The 11,054-nt window shown below is 41.7% G+C and overlaps 1 long non-coding RNA gene and 1 pseudogene across 1 annotated transcript; one reads left to right on the forward strand and one right to left on the reverse strand.

The window, feature by feature from the left end:
* Positions 1-232: 232 nt before the first annotated feature.
* On the reverse strand, positions 233-1,788 carry LOC115176688 (yrdC domain-containing protein, mitochondrial-like; annotated as a pseudogene).
* Positions 1,789-2,840: 1,052 nt separating this feature from the next.
* LOC115176698 (uncharacterized) lies at positions 2,841-8,288 on the forward strand. The gene is made up of 4 exons (XR_003872269.1): positions 2,841-2,897; positions 7,724-7,776; positions 8,005-8,106; positions 8,180-8,288. It is a non-coding gene; the product is annotated as an uncharacterized LOC115176698 (long non-coding RNA).
* The last annotated feature ends 2,766 nt before the right edge of the window (positions 8,289-11,054 follow it).

Consider the following 11,054-nt stretch of genomic DNA (forward strand, 5'->3'; position numbering starts at 1 on the left):
GTTCAAATTGTTTGGGTACAGACATGGATAGTAGGACAGAACTCTACAGGCTATCTCTGCAGTATATGCATTGCTGAATACTGACTATCTACATTCCCAACATGTGAGAAGACACTTACCAAAAAAAAAGTAATTGAGAGTGTTCTGCGGACAGGAGCTTCTGCAGTAGTTCATCCACCACACTGATATTCACCCAGTACTACAGGCGAGGAGAGAAAACCAACACAAGCCATCATGATCTGCATAATGCATGCCATTTATTGTCAACAACATACTCTTATTGGTCCATTATACAAACCAGTAATCAGGTACTCACAACCGTTGAGCAATAATACACTAGATCACAGCTCATAGGCTGCGTTTACACAGGCAGCCCAATCCTGATATTTTTTCCCCCACCAATTGGTCTGACCTATCACATCAGATCTTTTCTCATCAGATATTTTTCAGAGCTGATCTGATTGGTCAGAAGACCAATTAGTGAAAAGAATATCAGAATTTGGCCGCCTGTGTAAATGCAGCCTTACAGTCCGAAATTGGTTAAATAAATTCTCCATGAAAATAAAATGCATTTACACAATGTTCACATCCCTGAAACTCAAAGATCAGTTCATAAAAACCACAGGACTTGATTTTGAAATGCATGAAATGGACACTTGAGTTATTTCAATTAAATAGTAGCTTTGCTTGACCTAGCCATAACTAAAAAAATTACAGTAACAGGGTAGAACGCCAACCGTTACTCTAGCCATAAAAAAATTAAAAAAGAGCAGGGGGGGTTATCACTTCCACAGGTCATGTTCACTATACTGTATGCTTAAACTACTACTCACAAAATGTGCTCATGCACTTTTAACTTGGATAAATTAACAAAATGGAATTACCAGAACATAACTAGCTTGATAGAAATGTATTACAGTCAGTGGCCTGTAATCTGCTGATCAGGCCAGTATCACTATTCACCAGCCACGTCTGATGATGCGGTATTTGCCGAACACCGATAGGTCGACCACTGTTGACCCCAACAGACTCGTCTCCTATTGGTCCGCCATCCACCACCACTGCTAACTGAGGCCACAGATCCTGGAACTCCTGTAGAGAAAAATCCTTGTATAACTACTATTTTGCCAAAGTCCTTTTAAGTATCAGTGAAAAATGATGCACTGATAAACCTTGGTTAGTTGTAGACGATGTAGTCCCACCTCCCCTCCAGTTCATGGAATAAAAACAGTTCTCACACACACACACACGGTGGGTTGTCTCAACATACATGTACAGCCACAGTGCTTCAGTGTGAGCTGATGTTGGTGCTGGTGAGGGCAAGAGGTTCCCCGACACATCTGGCAGAGGCGTCTCATGAAGGCATGGTCCGGGATGCGCACTCCTACTAACTGGAAGTAAAAAGGTAAACACATCATCACCAACAGCCCAATACATGCAATAAATAACGTACTAAATGCCAGTCCAAAATCTAGCATGCAGAAAAGCAACACACATTTTCAAATTGAGTGGTTTATGAATTATAGTATAATTTGTCATCTTTTAGGGGCAGTGAATTGTCCGTGTCTATGGAAGTCTAACCGGAGTGAAGGGATTGAGGTCAGTGTTGAGTACCACAAGAACAATTATATGAACACCATCAATGCACACTTACTTGTAAATGTCTTTGATTTCTCCAACACAAATAGCCAGTGGTTTCTGACCATTACGTCCTTTGATGTCATACACCTTTTTGATGGCATTGGAATTCTGAGCCAAGCAAGCCAGCCCACTGTTGAATTCAGGACTTTAGCACCATCTACACTTCAAAAGCAAACCATTAGGAATGAATGGTCTTACGCATACAGCTTACATTGATTGACGTATGATCGCATGTCATCACGAGTAGACGTTCAACAATCTCCCCCACAACAGAACGTGGCTAATGCAAAGCACTTGACAAAAGGCCTTATTTAGTTTGAGACATGTTATTGCAGAATACATATTTTTTTAATGTTACCTTTATTTAACTAGACAAGTAAGTTAAGAACAAATTATTGTTTTAAATGACGGGCTACCACGGCCAAACCCGGACGACGCTGGGCCAATTGTGCGCCGCCCTATGGGACTCCCAATCACGGCCGGGTGTGATTCAGGCTGGATTCGAACCAGAGACTGTAGTGACGCCTCTTGCACTGAGATGTAGTGCCTTAGACTGCTGCGCCACTCGGGGGCCCTAACACGTGCACTTGAAACCATGAGAATGATATCTAACTAACAACTATTAGCTTCTCATATGGACAATCAGGATCTCTATTCAACTTAGAATTGATTTTAATTATACCTTGTCGTTTGAATGGTGACTTATTGGACCTACCTTGCAGTCTTTCATCACACCGGGCAGATGGTCCATTTATGACGGACTACGGTGACAAGCGCAGCATTTTAGTGTTCAGTTCTTTACACCTAGCTCTTCCGTCTCGGGTCGTTAGAATTATAAACGCGTCTTAATATCATGAAGTAAGAAATACATTTAAAAAAAGGGATTCATAGAAAGTGTTGGTGCTACATGCTGTTTCGGCTCACTGTCTTCCGGGTAACGCCCTCAATACAATGACACGCGTTTCCTTAAAATGAAAGCACACAGCTTCGCAAAACATTTATAAAATTCCAGTTAAATTAGTATAAACAAGGTCAAAATGTGCTTTCAATTTGCATAACAAGTGGCTGATATTGATCCAAACTAATAACAAAATAGTACATGCCCATTACATCAAATGAACAAGGATACCTTCAGTTATTCAACTTGTACCATGCCTCCAATCAATTACCAATTAGTAAAACTATATCACATGTGCAACCCACAAGCGTACAGACCAGGTGGTTTTCCAGGGAAACAAAAATGGCGTCGGTTCCAGGTAACATTATACTACACAAATGCCCATATAGCTGTTCATTAGTGGTTGTTTAATTGTAATGCCATTTCCATTGGGCACGATATCTAAGGAAGTCTCAAGGTTTTGTTTGCCTGAGACAGTGTGGTCTACAGCTTATCATGAGATACTCTATCTACCTAGAGTTTTCATCTGTATTTTTCGTAGCTGTCTACATAAGTGGCTAATGCAAAGCACTTGACAAAAAGCCTTATTTAGTTTGAGACATTTTATTGCAGAATACATACTTTTTTTTGTTACCTTTATTTAACTAGACAAGTAAGTTAAGAACAAATTCTTATTTTAAATGATGGCCTACCACGGCCAAACCCGGACGATGCTGGGCCAATTGTGCGCCGCCCTATGGGACTCCCAATCACGGCCAGGTGTGATTCAGGCTGGATTCGAACCAGAGACGGTAGTGATACCTCTTGCACTGAGATGTAGTGTCTTAGACTGCTGCGCCACTCGGGGGCCCTAAGACCGCACTCAATGAGCTATACACTGCCATAAGCAAACAAGAAAATGCTCATCCAGAGGCGGTGTTCCTAGTGGCGGGGGACTTTAATGTAGGGAAACTTAAATCAGTTTTACCTAATTTCTATCAGCATGTTAAATGTGCAACCAGAGGTAAAAATCTCTAGACCACCTTTACTCCACACACAGAGACGTGTACAAAGCTCTCCCTCGCCCTCCATTTGGCAAATCTGACCATAACTCTATCCTCCTGATTCCTGCTTACAAGCTAAAATTGAAAGCAGGAAGCACCAGTGATCAGATGAAGCAGATGCTAAACTACAGGACTGTTTTGCTAGCACAGACTTGAATATGTTCTGGGATTCTTCCGACGGCATTGAGGAGTACACCACATCAGTCCCTGGCTTCATCAATAAGTGCATCGACGACGTCGTCCCCACAGTGACCGTACATACTAGAGGTCGACCGATTAATCGGAATGGCCGATTTAATTAGGGCCGATTTCAAGTTTTCATAACAATCGGAAATCGTTTATTTTTATTATAAAAAAAAATTACAATAATTACATTTTATTTTTTTAGACCTTTATTTAACTAGGCAAGTCAGTTAAGAACACATTCTTATTTTCAATGACGGCCTAGGAACGGTGGGTTAACTGCCTTGTTCAGGGGCAGAACGACAGATTTTTACCTTGTCAGCTCAGGGATTCAATCTTGCAATCTTACGGTTAACTAGTCCAACGTTCTAACCACCTGCTTTACATGCACTCCACGAGGTTACGCGAATGCAGTAAGAAGCCAGGGTAAGTTGCTAGCTAGCATTAAACTTATCTTATAAAAAACAATCAATCAATCATAATCACTAGTTAACTACACATGGTTGATATTAATAGTTTATCTAGCCTGTCCTGCGTTGCATATAATCGCTTAGGTACACGTTGCTCCAACCATAAACATTAATGTCTTTCTTAAAATCAATACACAAGTATATATTTTTAAACCTGCATATTTAGTTAATATTGCCTGCTAACATGAATTTCTTTTAACTAGGAAAATTGTGCCACTTCTCTTGCAACAGAGTCAGGGTATATGCAGCAGTTTGGGCCGCCTGGCTCGTTGTGAACTGTGTGAAGACTATTTCTTCCTAACAAAGACAGCCAACTTCGCCAAACGGGAGATGACTTAACAAAAGCGCATTTGGGAAAAAAGCACAATCGTTGCACGACTGTACCTAACATAAACATCAATGCCTTTCTTAAAATCAATACACGAAGTATATATTTTTAAACCTGCATATTTAGCTAAAATAAATCCAGGTTAGCAGGCAATATTAACCAGGTGACATTGTCATTTTGCGTTCATTGCACGCAGTCAGGGTATATGCAACAGTTTGGGCCGCCTGGCTCGTTGCGAACTAATTTGCCAAAATTTTACGTAATTGTGACATAACACTGAAGGTTGTGCAATGTAACAGGAATAACGTTTTGTTTTCGAGATGATAATTTCCGGATTCGACCATATTAATGACCTAAGGATTGTGTTTCTGTATGTTATAATTAAGTCTATGATTTGATAGAGCAGTCTGACTGAGCGGTGATAGGCAGCAGCAGGCTCGTAAACATTCATTCAAAATAGCATTTTCGTGCGTTTTTAGCCAGCAGCCCTTCGCAATGCATTGCACTGTTTATGACTTCAAGCCTATCAACTCCCAAGATGAGGCTGGTGTAACCGATGTGAAATGGCTAGCTAGTTAGCCGGGTGCGTGCTAATAGCGTTTCAAACGTCACTCGCTCTGAGACTTGGAGTAGTTGTATCCCCTTGCTCTACATGGGTAATGCCGCTTCGAGGGTGGCTTTTGTAGATGTGTTCCTGGTTCAAGCCCAGGTAGGAGCGAGGAGAGGGACGGAAGCTATACTGTTACACTGGCAATACTGAAGTGCCTATAAGAACATCCAATAATCAAAGGTATATGAAATACAAATCGTATAGAGAGAAATAGTCCTATAATAACCAACTTAAAACATCTTACCTGGGAATATTGAAGACTCATGTTAAAAGGAACCACCAGCTTTCATATGTTCTCATGTTCTGAGCAAGGAACTTAAACGTTAGCTTTCTTACATGGCACATATTGCACTTTTACTTTCTGCTCCAACACTTTGTTTTTGCATTATTTAAACCAAATTGAACATGTTCCATTATTTATTTGAGGCTAAATTGATTTTATTGATGTATTATATTAAGTTAAAATAAGTGTTCATTCAGTATTGTTGTAATTGTCATTGTTACAAATAAATAAAAAAATCGGCCGAGTAATCGGCATCCGCTTTTTTTTTTGGGTCCTCCAATAATCGGTATCGGCACTGAAAAATCATAATCAGTCGACCTCTAGTACGTACCTACCCCAACCAAAAGCCATGGATTACAGGCAACATCCGCACTGAGCTAAAGGAAAGAGCTGTCGCTTTCAAGGAGCAGGACTCTAACCCGGAAGCTTATAAGAAATCCCGCTATGGCCTCCGACGAACCTTCAATACAGGCAAAGCTTCAATGCAGGACTAAGATTGAATTGTACTACACCGGCTCTGACATTCGTCGGATGTGGCAAGGCTTGCAAACTACTACAGACTACAAAAGGAAGCACAGCCGAGAGCTGCCCAATGACACGAGCCTACCAGACGAGCTAAATAACTTCTATGGTCGCTTCGAGGCAAGTAACACTGAAACATGCATCAGCTGTTTCCGGATGACTGTGGGATCATGCTCTCTGCAGGTGATGTAAGACCTTTAAACAGGTCAACATTTACCAGGACATGTACTCCGAGCATGCGCTGACCAACTGGCAAGTGTCTTCACTGACATTTTTCAATCTCTCCCTGTCTGAGTATGTAATACCAACATATTTCAAGCAGACCACATAGTGTTTTTGGACACAGGGACTAAGGTAACCTGCCTAAATGACTACTGACCCGCAGCACTCACTTCTGTAGCCATGAAGTGCTTTCAAAGGCTGGTTATGGCTCACATCAATACCATTATCCTAGAAACCCTAGACTCACTCCAATTTGCATACCGCCCCAACAGATCCACAGATGATGCAATCTCTATTGCACTCCACACTGCCCTTTCCCACCTGGACAAAAGGAACACCTATTTGAGAAGGCTATTCATTGACTACAGCTCAGCGTTCAACACCATACTGCCCTCAAAGCTCATCACTAAGCTAAGGACACTGGGACTAAACACCTCCCTCTGCAACTGGATCCTGGACTTTCTGATGGGCCGCCCCCAGCTGGTAAGCGTAGGTAACAACACATCCGTCACGCTGATCCTCAACACGGGGGGCCCCTCAGGGGTGCGCGCTCAGTCCCCCCTGTACTCCCTGTTCACTCATGACTGCATGGCCAGGCATAACTCCAACACCATCAAATGTGCCGGTGACACAGCAGTGGTAGGCCTGATCAATGACGAGACCGCCTGTAGGGAGGAGGTCCAAGACCTGACCGTGTGGTGCAAAGACAACCTCTCCCTCAATGTGATCAAGACAAAGGAGATAATTGTGGACTACAGGAAAAGGAGGACCAAGCACGCCCCCATTCTCATCGACAGGGCTGTAGTGGAGCAGGTTGAGAGCTTGAAGTTCCTTGGCGTCCACATCACCAACAAACTAACATGGTCCAAGCACACCAAGAAAGTCGTGAAGAGGGTACGAGAGAACCTATTTCCCCCTCAGGAGACGGAAAATATTTGTCATGGGTCCTAAGATCCTCAAGGTTGTACAGCTGCACCATCGAGAGCATCCTGACTGGTTGCATCACTGCCTGGTATGGCAACTACTCGGCCTCCAACCACAAGGCACTACAGAGGTTAGTGCGTACGGCCCAGTACATCACCGGGGCCAAGCTTCCTGCCGTCCAGGAACTCTATACCAGGTGGTGTCAGAGGAAGGCCCTAAAAATTGTCAGACTCCAGCCACCCTAGTCAAAGACTGTTCTCTCTGCTACCACACGGCAAGTGGTACCGGAGTGCCAAGTCTAGGTCCAAGAGGCTTCTAAACAGCTTCTACCCCCAAGCCATAAGACTCCTGAACACCTAATCAAATGGCTGCCTGGACTATTTGCAACCCCCACCTCTTACACTGCTGCTACTCTTATCTATGCATAGTCACTTTTTAATAACTCTACCTACATATTACCTCGACACCGGTACCCCCTGTATATAGCCTCGTTATTGTTTTAGGTATTTTCTTAACTGCATTGTAGGTTAAGGGCTTTTAAGTAAGCATTTCACACCTGTTGTATTCGGCACGTGACATAACATTTGATTTGATTGTAGATATGAAGGCTCCAGCTACCCAAAATGATGGGACAGACTCTTCAAACACACAGGTCAGCAATGGGACTTTAATTTATTCTTCAAAAAGTACCTCTAATTGGAGGTAGTAAACTGAAGGTATCCAAACACTTCATCCAAATAGAATCCATAAATGTCGTTAACCTTATTTATGGTCATATGCTTTACTGAATTAAGAGATTTTAACTTCTATTTGTCTCTGGTTAGTAGGGTGACTTAACTTTTACCAAAAAGTCAACTCATCCTTGTTTTGGTCAGCACAGCTACTTGAAGACCTCCAAGACCAGTTGTTCTCCCTGAAGGAACAGATGGATCTCTGCAACACTGTTCTGAAGGACTTGGTGGACCTGCGGGGTATTTTAAGGGTATGTTTCTCCATGCTTCAAGCTCTGAAAAATTTGAACCACTAAACTGAAGTATCTTCTCTGAACTCCACAGGAGAAGAACCTTGGCGATGGATCATTCCCTGCTCTGAAGTGACTGATTTTACTCATGGTGGAAATGTGAATAATTTTGTATGTCAAATAAACTATCATGGATCACGTAACTTCTTCGCTTGGGCAAAAATGGGAGACCTGTCATAAGATTTATTTAGTATTATATTGCTCTCAATTCAAAAAGTAATTACTTTATTATACAATACTACTTTATACAAAACAAGCATAAGCAAACCAATTTCACATGATACATTCTTTAAAAAATAGAAATCCTTTACAACTTCATTCTTTGGGTGTTGAAGACATTCCTTTGGAAGCATTACGTTTCCCCCTCGTTTTACCCATTAAGTGTTCAAATGAACAGAATTCCAAAATACAAACTGTGCTTTCTTCAAAGTGGCACTTTTTCAAAAACTCCAAAACAACTGCCAGTGTTTTGCACCTACGAACTCACCATTCCAAGCATCTGACCATTGGCTAGAAAAAAGGACAAAAATCCCCATTTGAGCCGTTAAGTGTATATAATAAATTCCATAAAGGCTGAACTTGCCAGAAGACTCAACCCTTGTTTACACAGATCTACTGGGGCCAGAACCATGGTTACATTTAAGTCATTGAGCAGACGCTCATATCCAGAGCAACTTACAATAGCAAATAGTGTTAAGTGCCTTGTTCAAGGGCACAGACAGATTTTTCACCTGGCAGGCTTGGGGATTCGATTCAGCGACCTTTCGGTTACTGGCCCGACACCCTCAACCGCTAGGCTACCTGCTGCCCTGGACACCGTGGAGCCAGCGTGAGATATGGGTCAGAAAACGTACCTCTGGGATATTCCACTGTACTCAATTTTACCTTAACACAGATCCATCCCTGAAAACAATTTTTGTGCTCTTGCTAGCTAGCAGTATTCACCACAGCCATTTTGGAATGGCAGTGTCAGCCAATCAGCTTTGTTCAATGTGACGTGCCCTTGATCACTAGCTGCCAGACAGAGACCCTGCCATTTCCCTTCTCAAAATGTGATTTTAAACCTAATCACACTGCCTACCTTACATTTAGAAAAGCTAATTTTTGTTTCCATGAATTCAGTCATAAACCCCACCTATTTCTTCCATTTCTCTCATGTGATTTTAAACCTAATCTTATGCCTAACCCTTAAATTAAGAACGCTTGTTTTCATGACGTTTTACAATATAGCCAATTTTGACTTTGTGGTTGTGGTAACTAGTGGATATCTGTGCCATTCCATAATCGCTGCTGCTAGCTAACATGAGGACGAAAAGGGCAGCTTTTTGGAGTACAGTGGCATATCCCATCCCTGCATTGAAATAACGTCTCCCACCCATCTCTCGCTCCAGTGTCTTAATGTAACCATGATTGCGTTTTGAGCTCAGTGTAAACAAGCGTAACAGTAGGGTCAGTATCTTCTAGCAAAGTTAGAACCAGCACTTTCAATTCTAACAATTGGTCTAACAAATCGGGTCCAAATTTGTATCACCCTTACAGATTAACGTAAAGTTAATTGAGATGACTTGAGTAAAAATAGCACATACAGTATGAGAACACAAGATTGTTTTTCACCCAAAACTTAAAAAAGATGCAGCGTACAACATTTGACCCAAATAATTCTTACAACAGAATCATATTCTAATTTTCCCCCCAAGCAAATCCAGTTAGTGTTTAACCAGGTAACTCACATGAGGCAAAACAGGTAAATGTAAAAAAACTCATGATTCAATATTCACTGGAAAGCAATGGAAAAAATAAACATTTCAATGCCCAGGCTCACAGCCCCACCTCAAACATGATACATCACGTAATAAGTTGGACCTTCACATAAAATGGATGATTATGATGAAAATAGGATGTCAAGTTGGTCATACCGCTAAGTTCAATATTGAAAGATCTTTGAGCAAAAATAGTTACGTATATGGAGTTTCGCACATGAGAAAGTTGAGCCTTCAAAGTTTACATTAGCAAACCTGAATATTGATTTAACATAATTACTTGGACCAAGACATTGATGTAGAAGGTTGGTCATGATTTTTTTGGTGCATTTTGTACTTTAAGGAATACTGCAGTCAAATCATTGCATAGATATTTTCTTTAAAAAGGTATGCATCGAATTGGAGGTGAACATGTTCAGGGCAGTAAGAGGGTAGTCAGGGTTCATATTTATAATAATTCAAGTTATTGACCAGCATTTTGAGGGAGAATACCTATACTGAACAAAAATATAAACGCAATATATAAAGTGTTGTTCCCATGTTTCATGAAAATAAATGAAAAAGATCCCAGAAATGTTCCATATGTACAAAATGCTTCTCTCAAATTTTGTGCACAAATTTGTTAACATCCTTGTTAGTGAGCATTTCTCCTTTGCCAATATAATCCATACACCGGACAGGTGAGGCATATCAAGAAGCTGACTAAACAGCATGATCATTACACAGGTGCACCTTATGCTGGGCACAATGCCACAGATGTCAAGTTGAGGGAGCGTGCTACTGGCATGCTGACTGCAGAAATGTCCACCAGAGCTGTTGCTATGGTGGACATCAATGTCGTTTTAGAAAATTTGGCGGTACGTCCAAACCACGTGTTACCACGCCAGCCCAGGATCTCAACATCCAACTTCTTCACCTGCGGGATTGTCGGAGACCAGCCACCCAGACAGCTGATGATTATTTCTGTCTGTAATAAAGCCCTTTTGTTGTGGAAAAACTAATTCTGATTGTCTGGGCCTGGCTCCCCAGTGGGTGGGCCTATGCCCTCCCAGCCACATCCATGGCTGCGCCCCTGCCCAGTCATGTGAAATCCATAGATTAGGGCCTAATGAATTTATTTCAATTTTCCAATTTCCTTTTCTGAACTGT

This window comes from Salmo trutta, chromosome 3, assembly GCF_901001165.1.
Source record: "Salmo trutta chromosome 3, fSalTru1.1, whole genome shotgun sequence".
NCBI classification, from domain to species: Eukaryota; Metazoa; Chordata; class Actinopteri; order Salmoniformes; family Salmonidae; genus Salmo; species Salmo trutta.